The 25013-nt window shown below is 46.1% G+C and overlaps 1 long non-coding RNA gene across 1 annotated transcript in view; it reads left to right on the top strand.

Annotated features, from left to right (window-relative positions):
- Positions 1-21840, top strand: part of LOC144691600 (uncharacterized) — a 28658-nt gene extending 6818 nt beyond the window's left edge. The window contains exon 2 of the long non-coding RNA XR_013579178.1: positions 20748-21840. This is a non-coding gene — a long non-coding RNA (uncharacterized LOC144691600). The remainder of the gene's footprint in view (positions 1-20747) is intronic.
- Positions 21841-25013: the final 3173 nt, after the last annotated feature.

Below are 25013 nucleotides of genomic sequence, written 5' to 3'. Positions count from 1 at the left end.
CCTGGTCCTGCTGGAGTGCAACCCGTCCAGCTTGTACAGGTCCCATCTTCCCTAGAATCAGTCCCAATACTGCAGAAATCTAAATCCCTCCGTCCAACATCATCTCTCCAGCCGCACATTCATCTGGTCTCTTCTCCTACCCCTGATCTCACCACCAGGTGGTCACTGGTAGTAATCGTGAGATTACTACCTTTGAGTTCTTGCTTTTTAATTTATTTCCTCGCCCCCTATATTCTGCTTTCAGGACCTGATCCCTCTTTTTACCTATGTCATTGGTACCGTTAAGGACCACGACCTCTGGTTGTTCACCCTCCCCCTTCAGAATGTCCCATAACCTCTCAGTGACGTCCTTGACCCTGGCACCAGGGAGGCAGCATACCATCTTGGTGTTATGTTTGTGAACGCAGAAACATCTATCTGTTCCTCTTACAATAGAATCCCCTATCACTATTGTTCTCCTTTTTTTTCACTCCCCCTGTGCTGCTCAGCCACTCATAGTGCCATGGCCTTGGCTCTCGCTGCATTCCCCCGAGAAACCATCTCCCTCAGCAGTATCCAAAGTGGAAAATCGGTTGGAGTGGGTAATGGATCCAGGGAACTCCTGCACTACCTGCCCAACACTTTTACTCTGTTTGGCAGTCACCCATTCCCTTTCTGCCTGCGCACTTTCTACCTGCAGTGTGACCAACTCACTGTACGTGCTATCCATGAAGATCTCATCCTTGCAGATGCTCCACAGTGACTCCAGCCGCAGCTCCACCTCTGAAACGCAGATTTCGAATAGCTGTAGCTGAAGACACTCCCTGAACACATAGTCTACCTGGACTCTGCTTGGCTGAGCTGCCCTGCCATGATTTGCCCTTAAATTACTCCTTTTGCTTTTAATTCCTCTAGTTTAGAGACTATTAAGGACAGAAGAAATACTCACCAGGTCCTACTTACCAAGGCCACCGCTCTTCTTACTGAGGAAATGTAGAAAATGAAAGAATCCCTTCTTTCCTCTTCACCGATCTCCCTCTCTCACCAAACTCCAACTGAAGCACTCTAATGCAGCTCAAAGCAACACTCCAGTCAGGATCACTGTGAAGCAGACCAGGTTGAGTGTGCAGCAGGTCAGGATCATTGTGAAGCAGACAGGGAGGAGTGGGAAGCAGGTCAGGACCACTTCCTTCGACAGCACCTTCCAAACCCATGACTACTACCATCAGGAAGGACAAAGGCAGCGGACACATGGGAACACCACCACCTGCAAGTTCCCCTCCAAACCACTCACCATCCTGACTTGGAAATATATCGCCGTTCCTTTACTGTTGCTGGTTCAAAACTGGAACTCCCTTCCTAACAGCACTGTGGGTGTACCTACACCACATGGACTGCAGCAGTTCAAGAAGGCAGCTCACCACCACCTTCTCAAGGGCAACTAGGGATGGGCAATAAATGCTGCTCGGCCAGCGACACCCACATCCCATGAACAAATAAAAAAAAACTGAATCAGACAGGGAGGAGTATGAAGCAGGTCAGGAACACTGTGAAGCAGACTGGGAGGAATGTGAAGCAGGTCAGTATCATTGAAATGAGAGAGGAAAGAAAATTAAATTGGTATTACAGGAAGGCCAAGATTGAGGTCGGGTGGGAAGTGACTCTTAAGTAGCCAATAATTTGCCATTTAAGGGCCTCAATTGGTGCGAGGGTTGGCGGCTGCCTTAGGCCTTGCCTGCCACTTGTAGAATTTCAGGGACAGGCAGGTGGCCGGCAGGAAATTCTACAGGCCCCATCTGCCTGCAAACCTGTCTGCTGGGGACTGTAAAATTCTGCCCTGGATGTTCTTCAGTTCTCTTTAGTCTGCATTCATTATTCTTCTTACCACCGATGTTAAGTTCCTAAATTTACAAATTACATTAGCTATCCACCAGTCTTCTGGTACTACACCTTTGTCTAACAACTGATGAAGTAAGTGTAGTAACATCTCTGCTATCTCTTCCTAGATTATTTTAAAATATGTGGATGCAATCCTGCCGGACCAGGTGCTTTATCCTCTTTAAGTTTGACTAATTTATTCAATACAACGCCTTTTTTATTTTAAATGCACTTACCTCATTGCTCATTCAATATCATGTCTACCTAGTCTATCTCCCTGGTAAACACTGAAGCAAAATAATTAATATTTCTGGCATCTCTCTATCGTACCCTATAGTATTATCCTGTCTACTCCTTAAGGATCCTGTTCCCATCACAGCCTTCCTTTTTTTAAATTGATGACTGTAAAATACTTTACTACTTTAGGAACATAGGAAATAGGAGCAGGAGTAGACCATATGGCTCCTTGAACCTGCTCCGCCATTTAGCTAAAACAAAAAACTGCGGATGCTGGAAATCCAAAACAAAAATAAAAATACCTGGAAAAACTCAGCAGGTCTGACTGCATCTGCGGAGAGGAACACAGTTAACGTTTCGAGTCCATATGACTCTTCAACAGAACTAAGGAAAAATAGAAAAGAAATGAAATATAAGCTGGTTTAAATGGGGGCGGGTGGCGGGGTGGGGGGGTGGGGGACCGGTAGAGCTGGATAGAGGGCCACTGATTGGTGATTGGTGGAGATTGCCAAAAGATGTCATAGACAAAAGGACAAAGAGGTGTTGAAGGCAGTGATATTATCTAAGGAATGTGCTAAGAGGTGACATTAAGGGTAGAAAGCAGGACGAGCAAGGTACAGATAGCCTTTCGTGGGGGTGGGGTGGGGGGAAGGGATCAAAATAGGCTAAAAGGTAGAGATAAAACAATGGATGGAAATACATTTAAAAGTAATGGAAATAGGTGGGAAAAGAAAAATCTATATAAATTATTGGAAAAAAGGGGGATGAGAAAGGGGATGGGGATGGAGGAGAGGGTTCATGTTCTAAAATTGTTGAACTCAATATTCAGTCCGGAAGACTGTAAAGTGCCTAGTCGGAAGATGAGGTGCTGTTCCGCCATTTAGCTAGTTCATGGCTGATCTTCTCCCTCTGCCATTTTCCTGCACTATCCCCATATCCCTTGATGCCTTTAATATCTAAAAATCTGTCGATCTCTGTCTTGAACGTACTCAATGACTGAGCCTCCACAGCCCTCTGGGGTAGGGAATTCCAAAGATTCACCACCATCTCAGTCCTAAATGGCCTACCCCTTATTCTGAGACTGTGTCCCCTGGTTCTAGCTAGGGGAAACACCCTTTCTGCGTCTACCCTATTGAGCCCTGTAAGAATTTTATTAGTTTCAATAAGATCACCTCTAATTCTTCTAAAGTCTAGAAAATACAGACCTAGTCTCCTCAATCTCTCCTTATAGGACAATCCCATCATCCCAGGAAGCAGTCTGGTGAATCTTCACTGTACTCCCTCTATGTTAAGTATATCCTTTGTTTAATATTCCTTGATAAATCAATTTTCCTCTTTGCCTTCCTATTTGTTTTTATTACTTCTCTCCTAATCTCGTCATTTTCTCTCTTATCATGCACTCTTGTGCTGGCTATTTACTTAATGTATGCCTCTTCCTTAACCCTCAATTGTTTGTTCCCTTATGTCTTTATTCACCTATGCAGTCTCACTAGTTCTTTCCTTTTAGCAGAATTTCCATGCACTTTGTTGAACACCATTTTAAATGTTTCCCATTGTTGTTCCACATCGTTGTTGTCAATATTGTTGCCTATTTTATTTTCCCAAGTTCTAATCTCAGTCCCTCAGAATCAGCTTTTCTCCAATCTGTTAAACTGGTTTCCATCATTTTTATGTCCTTCTCTATCATCATCTTAAAGCATTTTATATTATGGTCACTCTTTCCTAGATGCTCCCCTACTTTTACTTCTCCTATCTGCTCTGGTTCATTACTAAATCCAACAGCGAATCTTCTCTTGTTTGGCTTTTTACATATTGGGTTAAAAAAATGTCCATTTCCTCATCCACTTTACATAGCTCTTCTGTAAAATTAATATCAGAGTAGCTAAAATCCCCCATGATTTTTTTTTTTACTCAACTCCCTAAATTGACTATATTTCTTCCCTCCCACCACCATCTGGTGATATGTAGGTTGAAGAATTTGAAAAGATAGAATGTGCAAGGTTACAGAAAGAAGATAGGAAAATGGCACTAGGTGAATTGTTCATTCAGAGAGTCGGTGCAGACACAAAATTGTTACACCACAGAAGGAGGCCATTTGGCCCATCACATCTGTACGACTCTCCAAATAAGCAATTCACTTAGTGCCATTCTCCCGCCTTCTCCCCAGTCTTTTGAATTCTTCAATTGAACCTGCCTCCACCACACTCTCAGGCAGTGCATTCCAGACCTTAACCACTCACTGCATGAAAAAGTTTTTCTCAGATTGATTTTGCTTCTTTTGCAAATTACTTTAAATCTGTGCCCTCTCGTTCTCGATCCCTTCATGAATAGGAACAGTTTCTCCCTATCTACTCTGTCCAGACTTCTCATGGTTTTGAATACCCTATTCTCCTCTCAGCCTTCTCTTTAAGGAAAACAGTCCTAACTTCTCCAATCTATCTTCATAACTGAAGTTCCTCATCCCTGGAACCATTCTCGTGATCTGCACTGTCTCCAATGCCTTCACATCCTTCTTAAAGTTCAGCACCCAGAATGCAATAATCCAGTTGATGGGGCGAATGGCCTCCTTCTGTGCTGTAACAATTCTGTGATAATGTAAATGATCCTTTATTATCTTTTATTCTAACCATATGGATTCTTTTTTGTCTTGCTTATAGATGCATCCTTTTTTCCACTGCCATTATGCTATCCCTGATAAGTACAGCAACTCCATCTCCCTTTTTCACAGAATCACAGAATCACACAGTGCAGAAGAGGCCCTTCGGCCCATCGAGTCTGCACCGACACGTGAGAAACACCTGACCTACCACCTAATCCCATTTACCAGCGCTTGGCCCATAGCCTTGAATGTTATGACGTGCCAAGTGCTCATCCAGGTACTTTTTAAAGGATGTGAGGCAACCCGCCTCCACCACCCTCCCAGGCAACGCATTCAAGACCGTCACCACCTCTGGGTAAAAAAGTTTTTCCTCACATCCCCCCTAAACCTCCTGCCCCTCACCTTGAACTTATGTCCCCTTGTGACTGACCCTTCAACTAAGGGGAACAGCTGCTCCCTATTCACCCTGTCAATGCCACTTTTAAGCCTGCCAACACCTCCAATACCGTCTTTTCCTACATGACAACTGGATTTAACCCCTCCTCTCCAGCTGTCATCCCTTACTTTGGTACCGGGTAGGCAACCAATGGGATTCTCATCCTTGGCTGCACAGGAAGCTATCTCGAGTCCCTTATAACATTTCTATTTTGTTCTACCCACTCGCATCCCCCAACTCCTGCCCAAACAGCCTTCTGAACCATGGTGCCTTGGTCTGCATTGTGGCTGTCCTCCCTGCAATCTTCCTCCATGCCTTCATAGGCTGTGAGTCTGTCGTACCTGTTGGACAGGCCCAAGGTCAGTGGGACCTCCTTCCCAACCTCTCCTAAATCCCTGCTACCTGGCTCCCTATCAGTTATACCCTCCTTTTCGTGAACCTGTGTTTTCCCCTGAGTCTGAGCGTATTCTGGATAAAACTGTCCAGAAATTCCTCCTCGCCCTCGTATGTTAGGGTCTTTCCAACTCGTACTCAAGCTCAATGAATCTGAGCTGGAGAGATTTGAAACGGCGACATCTCCTGCAGACATTTGCTTGGGACAGTCTTGCCATCCACAACTCCCACAATCTGCAGTATAGACACACAGCCTGCTCTGCAATATCTTCGACTAGCTTTATTTTATTTAAGTAATTAGTTAAAGTCTTTATTGAATGATTATTTGTAGTTACTTTAACTAGTTTAATCAGTTAATCTTAAACTTAATACAATACTTATGCTTTCCCGGTCCGAGTTTATACTACAGCCCTAATTTACAGAAAGAAAGAAATCTTAAGACTCACCAACCAACACTTAGCTGCTTACCCATTTAATACTTCCAGACTCCAGCTCTGAGGTCTCGCCATCTTCCACTTGCACTTTTGGATCATTCCTTGTTTTGTGAAAGATCAAAATAGTACCCCTATTCTTCATTGTGCTGAATTCGATCACTCCCCAAATTCCCTGAGGAAATACTTTGCCAAATCAGTACTCCGCCAACCTTAACTGTTTGTTTCATGGAAAGGGGGCACAGTTTAAAAATAAGGAATCTCCCTTTTAAGATGGAGATGAGGAGGAATTTTTTTGCTTAGCGGGTCTTTAATCTTTGGAATTCTCTTCCCCAGGCAGCAGTGGAGGCACGGTCACTGAATTTATTCAAGGTTGAGTTTGACCTATTTTTGATCTACAAGGGAGTCAAGAGTTATGGGAGTAGGCAGGAAAGTAGAGTCGAAGCCACAATCAGATAAGCCGAGTTCTTACTAATGGTGGAGCAAGCTGGTGGGGTCAAATGGCCCATTCCTGCTGCCCTTTCTTATGATCTTACACATTGGAGAAGCTAGGGTTGTTCTCCTTAAAGAAAGTAGGTTGTAAGCAGATTTGACATAGGTGTTCAAAATCATAAGGGATCTAGACAGAGTAGATAGGGAGAAACTGTTACCCTTTGGCAGAAGGGTTGAGAACCAATGGATACTGATTTAAAGTGAATGGCAAAAGAACCAGATAACCTGATGAAAAACACTTTACACAGAGTGTGGGTAGGATCTGGAATGCAAAACCTGAGGATGTGGTAGTGGCAGATTCAATGGTGGCTTTCAAAAGGGAATTGGATAATTATTTAAAGGAAAAATTTGCAGATCTATGGGGAAAAGATGGGGCAGTGGGACTATCTGAGTTGCTTTTGCAGAGATCCAACTTCGACACAATGGGCTGAATGGCCTTCTTCTATGCTGTAACTATTCTATGATTCTATATCCCATGATTACTGAACAATGCACTTCTTCAAATGCAAATATAAGTATTTGACCTGGTATATTATGTGTTAACCTTCAGTAGTAGGCTGCCATGAAATGAGCTACAGCTACTAGGTGTGCAGATACCCAACCCTAAGCCTCAAGAAGTATGGATTTTTTTTAACATTGATTCATGGGGTGTGGGTAGCACTGGCAAGATCAACATTTATTGTGCATCGCTAATCGGCATTTCTAGAGTTTGGAATTTTCTGGATTGTAGAATAAATTCAGATTGCCTAACCTCAAGTGTCTGGGCCAGTCATAAGTATCTATCTGAGACATAGAACAGTGATAAAGAATCATAAGGTAGTAATAAAAATTGTTTTGCTTATCTAAATATTATATATCCAGGGCTATGTGCCAAGCACTGGAAAATGGGAATAGTATAGTCAGATTTTTGTTGATCGGCGCGGACACGATGGGCCAAGTGGCCTCCTTCTGTGCTGTCAATGTCAATGAGTCTATCTTTCGGACTACACCCTGGGTGTACTCAAAAGCAATGCTGCAAATGGACTGAGGGCAGCAAATGGTAGGTGATGGGAATGCAGTGACTGTAGCGTGGCAAAATGCAGCAGGGGGTCACAGTGTAACATAGGACCCTGAATTAGCCATATAAATACTATGGTTACAAGAGAGACTGGGAATTCTGCAGTGAGTAACTCACCTCCTGACTCCCCAAAGCCTGTCCACCATCTACAAGGCACAAGTGAGAAGTGTGATAGAATACTCTCCACTTGCCTGGATGGATGCAGCTCCAATAACACTCAAGAAGCACGACACCACCCAGGACAAAGCAACCCTCTTGATGGCACCCCATCCACCACCATAAACATTGACTCCCAACACCACTGACGCACAGTAGCAGCAGTGTGTACCATCTACAAGATGCACTGCAGAAACTCACCAAGGCTCCTTTGACAGCATCTTCCAAACCCACAACATCTACCACCTAGAAGGACAAGGGCAGCAGATGCATGAGAACACCACCACCTGGACGTTCCCCTCCAAGCCATACTACAACTTGACTTCGAACTATATTGCTGTTCCTTCACTGTCGCTGGGTCAAAATCCTGGAACTCCCTTCTTAACAGCACTGCAGGTGTACCTACACCATATGGACTGCAGTGGTTCAAGAAGGCACCTCACCACCATCTTCTCGAGGGGATTTAGGGATGGGCAATAAATGCTGGCCTAGTCAGTGGTGTCCACATCCCGTGAATGAATCAAAAAAAAAAATTAGCACTACCAGCTGGCCCAGTCTGGGGAAAGTAGGGTAGATTATTCAATATGTAAAACTGGGAACAATTCCTTTCCCAGAAAGATTGGCAACATACTGCCAATGTGAAAGCTTTAATTTTTAGTTTTAATTCCTACCCAATTAGCCAACTTTTCTTCCTTTGTCATTCATCTCGTCTATCTCTCCCTCTCCTGCAGTCTTCCCAAAGGCTGTTACTCTTACTTTCAGCAGCTATTGCTACTTCCCTCTTAGAAGCTCGAATTTAGATGTAATACTTTACACAGTAAAAGCAGAACTATTAGAATGACCAGAAAGGCCATCATATTCACTATTTTGCATTTTGTTGCGGTGTCACATATGGTGAGTCTGAGTTGGGTGGGTCTGCTCAAAAGAATTCTGAACAACTAGAGCTGGATATAACATTCCCCCACCAGCAGATTTGAAGGCGAGAGGATTGATAAATACAGCCAGTGGGCAGCCCACTGCCTACCTGCTCGTCCCTGCTCCCATCGCAATTATACCACTGATGGGTGGGGCATTGGGCAGGCCATCTGCCAGTGGGCCAACTGAGGTGCCCCTTAAGGGCCTCATCCTACCACCAGCAGGATTGAACCAGTGATGGGAGAGGCCTATGCCAAGCATCCAGCATAAAAGGTTCCCCTGTGCAGATTGTTGGCAGATGGGGAAGGGGACGGGGCCCCCTGGGCCCATTGAAAGGCCCCCCTAAGATTCACCCCTGCTAGGCTGCCGTCCCCCCATGGGATTTCAAACCCCAGCCCACCCACCCCTTTTCCCCCATCACTGGGCCCTGCCAGCTTGGCATCTGGCGAGACTCACAAACACTTACCCAAATCCTGGTCCAATGCCACATGCTTCTGTTCCAAAGTACTGCAGAGCTACTGGCCTGTGATTGACCCCTGATCCAGGAGGGCAGAAATTCTGCCTCCAGTCTATTAATGGCTACCCAATTAGTTCCATCCCATGGCTCTTTCCCCTTAGCCCTGCATTTTTTCCCCTTTAGATGTTTTGATATAGGGAGTGACAAGGTATTGGAGGTGTTGGCAGGCTTAAAGTGGACAAATCTCCAGGTCCAGATGATTTGTGTCCCAGACTGCTGAGGGAGGCAAGGGAGGAGATCACAGGGACTCTGACCCAAATTTTTAATTCCTCTCTGGCCACGGGGGTGGTGTCAGAGAACTGGAGAACAGCTAATGTGGTTCCGCTATTTAAGAAGGGTTGTAGAGATAAGCCAGAGAATTACAGATCAGTGAGTCTCACGTCGGTGGTAGGGAAACTATTGGAGAAAGTTCTGAAGGAGAGAATCTATCTCCACTTGGAGAGGCAAGGTTTGATCAGGGATAGTCAGCATGGCTTTGTCAGAGGGAGGTAATGCTTAGCAAATTTGATTGAATTTTTTGAGGAGGTGGCCAGGTGTGTAGATGAGAGTAGTGCAGTTGATGTAGAACCATAGAACCATAGAACACTACAGCACAGAAAACAGGCCATTCGGCCCTTCTAGTCTGTGCCAAAATATTATTCCGCTAGTCCCATTGACCTGCACCTAGTCCATAACCCTCCAGACCTCTCCCATCCATGTATCTATCTAATTTATTCTTAAAACTTAAGAGTGAGCCCGCATTTACCACGTAGGATGGTAGCTCGTTCCACACTCTCACCACTCTCTGAGTGAAGAAGTTCCCCCTAATGTTCCCCATAAACCTTTCCCCTTTCACCCTAAAGCCATGTCCTCTCGTGTTTATTTCTCCTAATCTAAGTGGAAAGAGCCTACTCGCATTTACTCTGTCTATACCCCTCACAATTTTGTAAACATCTATCAAATCTCCCCTCATTCTTCTACGCTCCAAGGAATAAAGTCCTAACCTGTTTAATCTTTCCCTGTAACTCAACTCCTTAAGACCCGGCAACATCCTAGTAAATCTTCTCATGCGCTCTCTCAATCTTACTGATATCCTTCCTGTAGTTAGGCGACCAGAACTGCACACAATACTCCAAAGTTGGCCTCACCAATGTCTTATACAACCTCACCATAACATCCCAACTCCTATACTCAATACTTTGATTTATGAAGGCCAGTATGCCAAAAGCTTTCTTTACAACCTTGTCTACCTGTGATGCCACTTTCAGGGAATTATGTATCTGAACTCCCAGATCCCTTTGTTCCTCTGCACTCCTCAGTGCCCTACCATTTACTGTGTATGTCCTACCTTGGTTTGACCTTCCAAAATGTAACACCTCACACTTTTCCGCATTAAATTCCATCTGCCATTTTCTGGCCCATTTTTCCAGTTGGTCCAGATCTCTCTGCAAGCTTTGAAAGCCTTCCTCGCTGTCCACAACGCCTCCAATCTTAGTGTCATCAGCAAACTTGCTGATCCAATTCACCACATTATCATCCAAATCATTGATATAGACAACAAACAACAATGGTCCCAGCACAGATCCCTGAGGCACACCACTAGTCACAGACCTCCAGTCTGAGAAGCAATCATCCACTACCACTCTCTGTCTTCTCCCACACAGCCAATTTCGAATCCAGTTTACAACCTCTCCATGGATACCAAGTGTCTGAACCTTCTGAACTAACCTCCCATGTGGGACCTTGTCAAAGGCCTTACTAAAGTCCATGTAGACAACGTCCACAGCCTTTCCTTCATCTACTTTCTTGGTAACCTCCTCGAAAAACTCTACAAGGTTCATTAAACACGACCTACCACCCACAAAGCCATGCTGACTATCCTTAATCAGCCCTTAGCTGTCCAAATAATTATATATCCGATCTCTCAGAACACCTTCCAATAATTTACCTACTACTGACGTCAGGCTCACTGGCCTGTAATTACCTGGTTTACTTTGGGAGCCTTTTTTAAACAACGGAACAACATGAGCTACCCTCCAATCCTCCAGCACCTCACCCGTGGCTAAGGACATTTTAAATATTTCTGCCAGGGCCCCTGCAATTTCTACACTAGTCTCCCTCAAGGTCCGAGGGAATATCATGTCAGGCCCGGGGGATTTATCTACCTTTATTCGCTGTAAGGCAGCAAGCACCGCCTCCTCTTTAATCTCTATATGTTCCATGAAACTACTGCTTGTTTCCCTTCCTTCCTTATACACTATGCCAGTTTCCTGAGTAAATACTGATGCAAAAAAACTGTTTAAGATCTCCCCCATCTCGTGAAGCTCCACACATAGACGGCCACTCTGATCTTCAAGGGGACCAATTGTGTCCCTTACTATCCTTTTACTCTTAATATACTTGTAGAAACCCTTCGGGTTTACCTTCACATTATCTGCCAAAGCAACCTCATGTCTTCTTTTTGCCTTCCTGATTTCCTTTTTTAATATATGTGGTTTTTATGGATTTCAGCAAAGCCTTTGACAAGGTCCCACATGGGAGACTTATAAAGAAGGCAAATGCACATGGGATACAGGGTAATTTGATAAGGTGGATTCAAAATTAGCTTAGTTGTAGGAGGCAGAGGGTGATGACGGAAGGATGCTTTAGTGACTGTAAGCCAGTGTCCAGTGGCGTGCCACAGGGATCTGTGCTGGGTCCCTTATTATTCAACATTTATATAAATGACATAGATGACTATGTGGAGGATAGGATTAGTAAGTTTGCGGATGACACAAAGATTGGCCAGGTGGTTAACAGTGAGGTTGAGTGTCTTGGGCTACAGGAAGATATAGACGGGATGGTCAAATGGGCAGATAAGTGGCAGATGGAATTTAACCCTGAAAAGTGTGAGGTGATTCACTTTGGAAGGAGTAATTTGACAAGGAAGTATTCAATGAATGGCATGACACTAGGAAGTTCTGAGGAACAAAGGGACCTTTGCGTGTGTGTCCATAGATCTCTGAAGGCGGAGGGGCATGTTAGTGGGGTGGTGAAAAAGGCATATGGGAGACTTGCCTTTATCAATCGAGGCATAGATTACAAAAGTAGGGAGGTCATGTTGGAGTTGTATAGAAACTTGGTGAGGCCAAAGCTGGAGTACTGTGTGCAGTTCTGGTCGTCACATTACAGGAAGGATGTGATTGCACTGGAGGGGGTGCAGAGGAGATTCACCAGGATGTTGCCTGGGATGAAACATTTAAGTTATGAAGAGAGGTTGGATAGACTTGGTTTGTTTTCGTTGGAGCAGAGAAGACTGAGGGGCGACCTGATCGAGTTGTACAAGATTATGAGGGGCATGGACAGGGTGGATAGGGAGCAGCTGTTCCCCTTAGTTGAAGGGTCAGTCATGAGGGGACACAAGTTCAAGGTGAGGGGCAGGAGGTTTAGGGGGGATGTGAGGGAAAACTTTTTTACCCAGAGGGTGGTGACGGTCTGGAATGCGTTGCCTGGGAGGGTGGTGGAGGCGGGTTGCCTCACATCCATTAAAAAGTACCTGGATGAGCACTTGGCACATCATAACATTCAAGGCTATGGGCCAAGTGCTGGTAAATGGGATTAGGTAGGTAGGTCAGGTGTTTCTCATGTGTCGGTGCAGACTCGATGGGCCGAAGGGCCTCTTCTGCACTCTGTGATTCTGAGATGAAGAGAAATTAGTGAAAGTGTCTGAGGATTTGGACAAAGATATGACTTTAGAAACCACTTTTGAAGGGAGGTGAGAGCACTTCAGCACAGTCCAGTGCAGAGGGAGTACTGCACTGTCAGAAATGCCGTTTTTTGGATCAGTTGCTAAACCGAAGCCCATCTGCCCTCTCGGGTAGACATATGGTATCCCATTGCACTTGTCAAAGAAGAGCATAGAATTTGCTTGGAGTATTAGCCAATATTTATCTCTCACTTAAGCATATTATGTGGTCACTTTGTCATTGCCCTTTGTTGGACCTTCAATTTAAAAAAAAATGAAAATCTGGTGTCAATAAAAGCTGGATTGTCAGAAAACTTCAAAGTGTAAAATGACCTACTGATTCATTATTGCCCTACTTCCCAAGATAAGTTTCATTATCTTAGGGCTGAATTTTCTGGTTGGAGCGAGAGCAGGCACGGGCGGACGCAGACCCGATTGCCACCCGCGTTTGGGTCCGCGCCGCCATTTTACGCGGGCAGGCTGATTAAAGCCCACCAAGCGTAATGCGCGACTCCCGAGGGTAGCGGCAGCGGGCAGGCAGCGGCGGGAGTGCACTGACCGCCACATCCAATGCCGACCCGGCGGCTGTTTAAATGACGCACTGGTAGCCTTTGCAAGGCTGCTCACAATGGCAAGTGGACGGGCTCACTAGAGGGCCTCTGGCGAGAAGGCCAGGCCAGAGGGTAGGCCAGCAGGACAGCCAGGCCGGAGGATAGGGCGGGGGGCCAGTGTGCCCCTTGTTTCTCAGATGACTGCCTTGCTGCCCTCCTCAGGGAGGTGGCAGCATGGCAGGAGGTCCCTGTGCCCCAGGACGGGAGGAGGAGGCCCCCTCACATGATGAAACGTACCTGGGAGGAGGTGGTGGAGGTGGTGAGCTCCCGCGACGTGGTGCGGCGCACCTGGATCCAGTGTCGCAAGCGCTTCAACGACTTGTTGCTCTCTGGAAGGGTGAGGACAATGTTGGCATTGGTCATTTAACCCACGGGTCAGCTTACCTGCACTGCTGCCCACCGCCCCTTCTTACCACCAAGTCTGGGTGGTGAAGAGATGGGTCTTGCCCCTGCAGCACGTGTTATACTGAGTCCCACATGATTGGTTTGGGGGCAACCTGGAGGAGCTGTGTTTGAACTCCAGGACGTGTTCAAGTCAGGGTGATGACATGCTGGGAGGGGAGCTTCAAGGAGGCATGGCAACAAACCATCTGCTGCGCTTTGCTTACGTCTCCTTGCTATGGAAGGAATACCGTGTGGTGCCTAATGTGATGTAGGCAGCATGTGTCCAAGGGGTGGGTGGGGAGCAGGCCTAGCATCTTTGTGTGAGTGTTCGGCACCAACGGGGTGAGGAGGCACTGGAGCCCTGATATGTCCCACTCTGGTTGGGGTGGGCCGTGCACGAGGAGAGTCCATGTGCAATTTGCACTAATCAATGCTCTTCTCTCATTTTCAGGAGAAGAATGCTCATAATGCTGCAGAGCGGGTGAGGATTGGCAGCAGCCAGGCACAGATCACCATTATTAGCCGCTTCGAGCAGGAGGCCCTGGATCTGGAGAGGCGCCATGCGCCCAGGTCCACTGGTGTTGGTGAGGCTGGGATGCCATGGCCAGGTATTTATGTCCAACAGTGAGGTCGGCATTGTTCTCCCAACAGCTATAGCATTGCTGAATTGATTTAATTTTGCAACATGGCTTGACCATTGGTTATGGAAGGATGAGCGCATAATGATCCGGGGGACAGGGATGCACTTTGTCATTGTCTCCACATTAACTGATGCACTGTCCTTGTTCTTCCTTTCAGCATCAGCAGAGCAGAGCCGGGAGGAAGAACAGCAGAGGCCCCCTTTCACACCTGAGGGGCCTGAAGTCTCACCAGCATCACACCATTTCTACAAGTGCAGATAATAGCACCTCGGTGGGAATTCGGACATCGGCTAGTGTCCCGCGGCACAGCGGTGAGGGCACTTCACAGTCGCTGGAGTTGCTGGCAGAGACAGAGTGTGCCCATGGCGCCAGGAGTTGGAGGGTTGCAGGGCACTAGTACATGCTCAGTTGGTGCCTGATGATGTGCCTCTGGAGTCGTCCGTAACGCAGCAGGGGCAGGAAATGCGGCCGGGTATGTGGAAGCATCTGGGGGAGATACATGAGGCTATGCTTGGCTTGGTCTCCGTGGTGGATGAGTCTACGTGGACGATCACCGAAGCAATGAGCCACATGTCCAAGCGCCATGCGTCCACCATGGAGAGAGTGGCAACCCTCGTGGAGAGGCTACTCCAGGAGACCCATCAGCGCTTCCTGGGGATGTGCCCTGACCAGCAAACCCTCAAATCAGCATTGACCTCAGTTGGTAAGTGCCAATATGGGAGATGGTCTGGGCATCAAGTTCCCAGCTCAGCACCCATCCATCCAAGGTGAGCAGGGAGGTCCGAAGCTACCTCACGTTGGCGCAGCAGCTGCCTGGTGTCTCTGCGGGCTCCTCTCAGGGTGCTCCGGATGAGAGTGGCAGCTCCTCCGCCTCTCTCCCAGTGACCATAGCATCCGATGAGACTGCGATGACTGGGGAGATGCCAGCTGTGGAACTGGCAGCTCCCTGCCAGGCAGAGCCAGCACAGGCTCCAAGGGCCAGAGGACGACCACCAAGGTCATTGAGGCCAACAGGACAGCAGAGTCAGCAGGCTGCCTCAGATGCCACTCCGAGCGATGATGCAGCACCAAGATGTAGCGCCTGGAAATGAAAATATAAGGCACCTTAGGCACACCACGGGTTTTTCACTGGTGCTTTTGTGCTGGCCCGAGATGAGGTACTTATGATTTGTTATGATTTGTAAAACAAATGTCTTTTTTAAAAAGGTTGGTTTGCTTGTGATATTAAATTTAGACATGTGACCATGGCTGAGGGTGCCTCTTTTCTTCTGCATGTGTATGGTTTCCAAAACTGTAAAGAGTGCTTTGTGGGACATTCAGCTTTATTAACAAGACCCTTAGTTGCTGTTCCTAAACTGGCAGATTTTGCCCTTAGGTATCGAGTATGGAACCTACAGCCCAGGCTTGTACTGGAATTCCATCTGTGGTGTGCTAGCTGAAGGTTCATTGGATTAAAGCCTCCTGGGTGTCCCTGCCTCCCTGGAGAATGCCCAGGTCAGTGTCTGCCCCCTCAGCATTTCCCTGTGCATGCTCATACTAGGACTCACTGCTGGACTCATTGTGTGCAGCTGCAGCCATTGCGTCGACGTCTTCATCGTCCACTGCTTCCCCCCTTTCCAGCGGAAGATTATGGAGAGCGCAGCATGCAACCACTATCACCAACACACGATCTGGAGGGTTCTGGAGTGCGCCCCCTGAACGGCCCAGGCATTGGAAGCACATCTTGAGAAGACCGATGGCTCTCTCCACCGCAGCCCTTGTGGAGGCGTGGTTCCTATTGTACCACTGCTCAGCTTCTGTTCTTGGATGGCGGAGAGGCTTCATGAGCCACCTACTGAGGAGATAGCCCTTGTCACCCAGCAGCCATCCATCCAGCCAGGCTGGAGCACTGAAGAGCCCCGGCACCTGGGAGTGTCTGAGGATGTAGGCATCGTGGGAGCTGCCTGGGTACCTTGCACAGACTTGTAGAATCTGCATCCTGTGGTCACACACTATCTGCACGTTCATGGAGTGGGAGCCCTTCCTGTTGGCGAAGGCCCCGGGCTCACCTGCTGGCGCCTTGATGGGCACTTGTGTACAGCCTATTGCACCCTGGACGCGGGGGAAGCCAGCAATGGCCGCGAAGCCTCTGGCTTGCTGTGTCTGGCTGACCTGGTCCCAACGGAAGAGGATGAAGGTCAATGCATGCCTGATGTTTGTAACCTGCTTGACACAAATGTGGACAGCTGATTGGGAAACACTGCAAAGATCTCCCACCGACCCCTGGAAGGAACCAGAGGCATAAAAGTTGAGGGCAGCTGTGACCTTCAGAGCCACTGGCATGGGGTGTCCACCCACACAGTTAGTGGAGATCTCAGGCCCTATCGCCTGACAGATATAGTTGATTGTCTCCCTTGAGAGACGGAGCCTCCTTTGGCACTACTCAGACATATTGAGGTAGCTGCTTCGCCGCCTGTATACCCTGGCAGCAGGATAGTGGCATCTTCTTCTGCCTTGGACCACCTCTTGGCCCTGCACCCCTTGTGCCTGCGCCTGTCCTCCCAAAGGTGGCTCCCCTGGAGGCTGAATGTGCGCTCCTGGCCTCCCCCTTCTAGTCCTCCCTTCCTCCTCAAAGAAGCTGCCTCCAGTGGACAGTTCAGCTCCCATTACCAGGCTAAGGGAAGGCTCCCTGAAACCTGCAGGCCCAGAAAAGATTCCTCGCTGCAGAGTGCTGACCTGAAGGTTAAGAGTCCAGAAAAAGCAGCTGGTATACGTTTTGAAGTATTGCAGATCACACGGGCAAGTTTGAAAAACTTTCAAAAGTAAATACTTAACTGTGCACACTCGTGATCCTAGTGAGACCTCTTATCCCGCCCATGGATGAGGTTAATACAAATACATCCTACCCGCCTGCCCGTTGCGCCCGTCCGCCGACACAAAGATTGCACGGGGGCCGAAAAATCGGCGTCGATTGGTGAGTCAAGGGCCTTAAGTGGCCCGTTAATTAATGGCAGTTGTGCATCAGAGAGCATTGCGTGCCCACCCAGCGAAATATCGTGATGACGCTCGCCCGACGTCACCATGTGTCATTTTGCGGACGGACATGCGGGGCCTGCCCCCGCACAGCAACGGGAAAATTCTGCCCTTAATGTCCGAAAAATCGGCGAGACATGAGGGGTTAACAAAAATCAGACAGAAGCATTTCATTTGGTTGGCGAGTTTGTGAATGCATGGTTTCCCCTCTCTCACATGCTGAGGGGCAGGTGCTGGCTGTCGGAAATCATTAAGAGATTCATTCTTTCTCTCTGATCTAAGGCAAACCTAAACTCTGCCTCTGAAAAGCAATTATCCACTGCTGGAAAACGGTATGTCTCCAGCCAACAGGAAATGTCAATGACAAAGGCAGTTAAACCCAGGAGACATCCACACATGAAAGAGGGAGAAGTAGAGGGAAGAAGAAGACAGAGATAGGTTGGTGAAGTACAACAGGAAGGAAAACTGCATAATGGACGCTATTAGCATCTAGGCTCACATCAGCATTTGGGGGTACAATCAAACTGGCATTTGTTGCCTCAAATCAGTGTTACTGGCTTCCTTCTGAACTCCCGTCTATTCTTCCTAAAGTCCAGTTGGCCCTCTTGTTCACACAGTCCCAATGCTAATGACCCACATTGTCACCTGTGAATGCTGGAAATAGGAACTCTCGGGGTGGTGGTGGTGGGGGCGGGGGGAGTCAAGGCAAGGTCTATAAATGACTTATATTCTCCAAACAGAAGCAGAAAAAAAGCCATTTGGAAAAGATGTGGAAAAGACAGATAGAAATAGAGGGAGAGGGGATGATGAAAGCAGGTGTGAATAGTTAAAATAAAAAGACTTATCAGTAAAAGTGACAACAAAGTTGTTGGATTGTCATTAAAAACCTTTAGGGAGGTAAACCTGCTATTCTTGCCTTTATCTGACTCCAGTCCCAAACCAATATGGTTGACTCTTAATTGTTTTCTGGAGTGGCCTAGTAACCTCTCAGTTCTATCAAGCAGCTCTGAAGAATACAGTGGTTCAAGAAGGCCCACCATCACCACCTTTGCAAGTAAGCCAGGGAGTGTGACGAATATTTAGTTCATGGTTCATGCTAATATTTTAGAGGTAATGTTAGCTCTGGGAAGATTGTTGTTATGAGGGTAAAGTAACTAAAATACTGGGCTTTACAGATGGCCAGAACACCTAAATGAAAATGGCAGTTCAGAAGGTTACCCATATTTGTTTAATAGAGTCAGAATAGAAGAGGTGGAGCCATAAAACAGCAGGTGGGCTTACTTAGCTGGAGAACTAGAGACAGGATGTCTCCACTGCTTGCAAAAAAAATGCAGTCCAGGGAGATGTTTTGTTTTGTGAGTTAAAGCTAAATTAGTTTAAAAGTATTCAATGAACCCTGAAAGGCCACGACATCATGGTGGATCTTAAGAATGTTCTCCAGTTTCAATATATCTGTGTGTTTGCAGTTTGGGCCACATACGGTGTGCATCTCACAGAGAAACCCTGGGGGCTTTTCAGTGCAGTTAGTGCTCAGAGAAGTCTTAGGCAGCTGAGAAGATGACAGGAGATCATTGGTTCTGTGCCAGGCATCTAGGGCTCAGGAGAAGCCCTGGGAGCCATTTATTGTTTGGGGCAGCCAGGACACTGGAGTTCAGAGAAACCCGGCGTAGGTGCCAGCTTAGTGGAGCTAGTGGTCTGCGAAAGAATTGGAAGTGTTCCCGTAATTAGAAGCGGGAGTGCAGTTTTCTGAATCCCATGGAACACAGTCTCAAAAGAGATTGAACCATCAGGAGGTGAGCGGTCATTGAGGTAGTCTGAGTTGGAGCAGCTTTTGAGGGAATTCAGAGGCTAGATCTTCAAAAGTCAAGAGTTGAAATCCCTCATGAGGCACAAAAAATTAAAAACCAAGAAGAAACGTAGTTGATATGCTAATGATTTAGACATTGAAGTTGTTTTCCACAAAGACTGTGACAGTGAGCAATTCTTTAACCTGTGTCAGTAATTGGTAAACCTCTGACATGTTTTGTGTCCCAGACACTTGGCCTTCCTTTGTGACTATGAATACAAGAAAATAAAAGCAGGAACAGGAGTATCCACTTTCAGGTCTAACAAAGTCAGTGAAGTCAGTTAGGTTTTCTTAAAAAAAGCTATGAGTACAAATTTTGGTCAGGCTCAGAAGGAGAATGTAGGAGTGGTTATTTTTCTTAAACCAAGCAAGACAGCCTACTGATATGTGGGGAAACATTGCTGATCACCATTTTGTGTTAATAAATTATTTAATTTGAATTAAACGAGTGATCATAACTGTTGTGCTGCATGTTCACATGCTGTAAAGTAAATCAACTTAACATCCTACCTGAAAACTTTGACAGAATTCTGCACCCAACATTGTTAACTTACACTCAGGTGTGATACTCTGTGTTCTGAAGCAATCTTTCAGTCATCGTTAGAGATCTGAAAGTGATCAGGGGAAGTCACTGATCTGAAATGAATTCACTCAGCACTCAAACCATATCAACTGCGAACATTTATTTGCCTGCAAGCATTTAGCTGACATCATTGGTGTTCAAATGACATGGAATGATGCCGAATCAGCTCTCAGCTAGCTTCAACTGTGCTTACAGCAAGTACCTTAGGGCTGTTTAAGTGCTCACAGATAGAAATGTATAAATCCCTGCAGTTGTTGGAAATTTAGCTAAGTCCCTGCAGCGTGGTTTAAGTGCAGGTACTAGAAATTATTATGGGCCGGCATCTACATGTCCGTCTCTCAATTTCCAGTATCACAGAAATGTATCCACCAAGCCCTTGACATACCCCACCCTCCCCTACTACCCCCCACTGACCACCCAACCTCACCTCTCCCCTCCTGCCCCTCTAATCCCGCCACCCTAGCCCCACCCCCTCTTCTACACAATAGCACAGAGGCTGAACGAAATCTGACAAGCACAAAACCAGATGAAAAATGTGCTAAAATCAGGGAATACTGCAAAGATGGATGAGCCAGAATATGTTCCAACCAATCCTACACTGAAACAATACTTTGAGCAACAAAGACACTTCGGTGTTGAGGATGATTTATTAATTTATAATGAAAGGTTGGTCATACCAAGAATCCTCAGGCTCAAGGTCCTTCAGAAAATACACCATGGACACCTAGGCATTACAAATTATCGTGCTAGAGAGTGAAATTCAGTCTGGTGGCCAGGGATCTTAATCACTAGAGGAAATTATTTTGAGCTGCCATCACCTGTGCAATCCATTGCCAAAAGCAAAATAACCGCCAATGGTATCCTTATTCCCATCCAGATCATGGGAACATCGAAGAATGAACCTTTTCAAGCTCAAGGGGAAGGCATTCTGCATAGTTGTCGACTATTTCTCTAGTTGAGTTGAGGTTAAACGTCTTCATGGTCCACCTCAGGAGCAGTAATTAATTCACTAGAAGAAATTTTTGCCACACATGGCATTCCAGGTCTTGTCATTTCAGACAATGGTCCACAGTTTGCAAATACACAGAAGATTATGGATTTGTCTATATAACTAGTTTACCTAGGAACCCACAAGCAAATGGAGAGGCCGAAAGACACATAAGAACACGAAAAGCTTTGTTGAAAAAGAATGATAATATCAACTTAGCACTGTTGAGCTACCATTCCACACCATTTCAGAATGGGTTGGCTCCATCAGAATCTCTAATGGGAAGAAGATTGCGTACTCAACTTCCTGTTCTTACACATATGCGCATGCGATATCTAAAAGAACTGGCCTTGAGGGAGGAGGAGGAGGAATATCATGAAAATCCGACCAGACACTACAATCAATGCCACAGAGTGCATGATTTACCAGAACTCCAACCAAGTGAATCAGTCTGGATTAGAGACCAGAATAGAGAAGACCAAGTATTGGAAAAAACAAAAATCCCAACATCTTATCTTGTCGAGACTACAAATAGGATACTGAGAAGAAATAGAAGTGCAATCGACAAGAAGACCATTAATGGAATGGATTACCTACCCATATGATCAGGACAACAGCTTGAATAGAGAACCAATAGTCTCTGAGAGTTCAAGAAAGAACATGGAGAACTTGAATCTTATACAACCTCCAAGAGACCTGAGAACAAGGTCAGGAAGATTGGTGAAGCTACCACATTTCTCTTTGTAAACCAGAGTTGAAGTCAGAGACTTTGTCGGTGAATATAGAATAATATAAATAATATTTATGGGAGTTAGAGACTTGGTAGTAGTATAAAGAGTTAATGTTAAATATATAAATATGTAGTCTATATCAGCAGTGACATAAGATCACATGACAACAGAGCATGGAGAGAGATAGTTCTATGTAGAGCCTTGTGCTGTATTGTACATAGTATTATGTTAAATAAAAGGTAGGTTTTTCCCACAGCTTTGCTTCCGGTAGTATCTGTAAATGCAGACCATGAGGAACCCCATCTAAGACCCACAACAATGATAACAAAGTGTTCCCATGTACTTGCTGCCCTTGTCCTTCTAGGTGGTGTGAGGTTGCAGGTTTAGAAGGTGTACCAAAGAAGGCTTGGCAAGTTGCTGCAGTGCATCTTGTAGATGGTACTTATTGTGTGGCACAAACATAACATGAATTTGAATGTTGTCCAAATCTTGCTGCATGCAGGCACAGACTGCTTCAGTATCTGATGAGTTGTGAATGGTTCTAAACACTATGCAATCATCAGTGAACATCCCATTTCTGACCTTATGACGGAGGAAAGATTATTGATGAAGCAGCTGAAGATGGTTGTGCCCAAGACACTACCCTGAGGAACTCCTGCAGTGATGTCATGGGGCTGAGACGATTGGCCTCCAACAACCACACCTTTTTTTCTTTGTACTAGGTATGACTCCAATCAATGGACAATTTCCCCTTCAATACCCATTGATTTCAACTTTGCTCGGGTTCTTGAGGCCACACTCTGTTGAATGCTGACTTGGTGTCAAGGGCACTCAATTTATCTCATCCCTGGAATTCAGGTGTTTGGCCATGTTTGGACCAAGGGTGTAATTGCTCTGAGGCCAAGTGGCTCTGGCAGAATCTAAACTGAGTATTGGTGAACAGGTATAAAAACAGGAAGTGTTGGAAATTCTCAGCAAGTCTGGCAGCATCTGTGGAGAGAGAAACAGAGTTATATTTTGAGTTGAATATGACTCTTCAGAATTGGCCAGTGAGCAGGTTACTGCTGAGTTAATGCCACTTGATAGCACTGTTGATGACAGCTTCCATCATTTTGCTGATGATTGAGAGTGGACTGATAGGGCAGTAATTGGCTGGATTAAGTTTATCTTGCTTTTTGTGTACAGGACATACCTGGGCAATTTTCCACATTGTTGGGTAGATGTCAGTGTTGTAGCTGTACTGAAGCAGCTCGGCTAGGGGTGCAGCTAGTTCTGGAGCACAAGTCTTCAGTACTATTGCCGAAATGTTGTCAGGGCCCATAGCTTTCACTGTATCCAATGCGTTCAGCTGTTTCTTGATATCATGTGGAGTGAATTGAGTTGACTGAAGACTGACATTTGTGTCGCTGGGTATCTCAGGTGGAGGCTGAGATTAATCTTCTTGTTAGAAGGAATAAAAGCACCATTTATTTCTCAGAAAGTAAGAAACTAAATGGGTAGAGAAGCGAAGAAATCTTAGAATACAAATATGTAAATTGCCAAAAGTAGCAAAACAGGTCATAAAGAGTGCTGAACAGTGCTAAGTACTGAACTTCATTTCTCAAGCATGCAAAAGCCAGGAAGTTAAATTTATATAGAACACACTTGGAATACTGCGCACAGTTCTGGTCTCCATACTGAAGTACTGGACAAGTGTGGAAAAGATTTCAAAGTTTGTTACCATAATTGGGAGGGTGCAACTCTCAGGAAAGATTGAGCAGCATGAGGCTCTTATCTCTGGAAAAGAGATTAATGGGGGCTTCCCTAAGGTTATGTTATTGGACTAGTTAGCCATAGAGGGTTGAACTAATAATCCACCATGTCTGTTTGAGAATTGAAATCCAGTTTTTTTTCCAATCTGGAAATCAAATGCTAATATCAATACTAGTAACTGTGAAGCTGTCAGATTGTCATAAAACACTACTGCTTCAATTCCCTTTAGGGAAGGAAAGCTGCTGTTCTTACAGGCCTTGTCTATATGTAACTAAACCTAAGTGTCTTAGAATCTAAACTACCTTCTGAAACGACCTAGCAAGTCACTCAGTCGTATCAAATCACCATTGAAGAAGGCAGCCCACAGCCATTTTGTTAGGGGAAATTAGGGCTGGCAATTAATGCTGGCCTTGCCTGTGACATCCACTTTCCGAAAATTTGGGAAGTAACCAGATAGCAGTCTTTAAAATTACGCAGGCATTCAATCAGGTGGATGCAAAGAAACTGTTTCCACCTGCGAGCGAGTTCAAAATAACAAACATTAATATATGTTTAGTTGTGATTCAAGCTGCACAAGGGTTAGAAACAGGGATCCTTTATTCCGCTGGCACCAAATCTTTATAAATGTTGATGGAAAAACTTAACTCCTAGAAACAAACTATTGCAAAGGGTATTCACAGCCAATGCTCCAGATCCACCAGGATACCGCGAAGAGCTGAACTCCTGGGGCAGAATTTTACGGCCCCGTTTCAGCGGGGACGGGGCCGCAAAATGCGGCGAGACATTCTAAACCTCATTGGCTTCGGCGGGAACGTAAAATCCCGCTGCTGTAAAATTTCGCCCCGATCCCTAATCCGCCAGGAAGCAGAGTTCAGTTTGCGGAGCTCCTATTGGGTAATTTCCTGTGACCACATGATCTGGATTATCTTGTCTCCCCCAACACAAGGAGAATCTTCCTCTCCTCGTGACCTTTTGAACTGAGGATGTTGTCCGGCTGATCCGCCTGGGTCTGCAGATAGATGTATGCCCGTTACACCTCCACTTCCCGGTTGTCTAGCCACTGTCCGAGGCTTCAGACTGCCCTATTTGTGACCTTAGTGCCTCCTTGCTGCGACTCACGAGTCCCAGATTTCTGCTCCTTGCTGTTTTTCTCAAACTCTCTCCCTCCACGTGGCTTCCAGCTCTACCCCTTCTTCAGCCCGCGATCCAGGCTCAGGATCCACCCCCAGCCTGTCAAGGAATTTGCTTCTTGTACCGAGGGGGGATCCACAAAACCGACCAATTCCCCTCCCCGGAAACTTCATGGGCTGACGAACTCTCGCCGGCGGGAACTCAGTGTCACACAAGAAATGCCCCACAGTGGGTGGGGCCCTGCTTCTGCCCGAGGTCCTGTCACCTCCCCTGCTACAGTAAGATAGCCAGAAGCAGACTTTAGAAGGAATTTATTGATCCAGTGAATGGGAGGGATGTGAAATTCGGTGCCGCATTGAGTGATTGATGCAGATAGCATTGATACATTTATAGATAGGTTAGATGCATAAACAAGGCAGAAAGAATAAAAGGATAGAGAAGCAGGATGTGAAGAGGTAATGGAGTGGGAGGAGGCACTGCAAAATGTAAACACCAGCCCAGATCATTTGGGTCAAAAGTCTGTTTCTGTGGTGTAGATTCT

This window comes from Cetorhinus maximus, chromosome 1 (genome assembly GCF_964194155.1).
Source record: "Cetorhinus maximus chromosome 1, sCetMax3.hap1.1, whole genome shotgun sequence".
Classification (NCBI taxonomy): Eukaryota; Metazoa; Chordata; class Chondrichthyes; order Lamniformes; family Cetorhinidae; genus Cetorhinus; species Cetorhinus maximus.
Note: the sequence above shows the minus strand (reverse complement) of the source record. Positions and strands in the feature narration are given on the sequence as shown.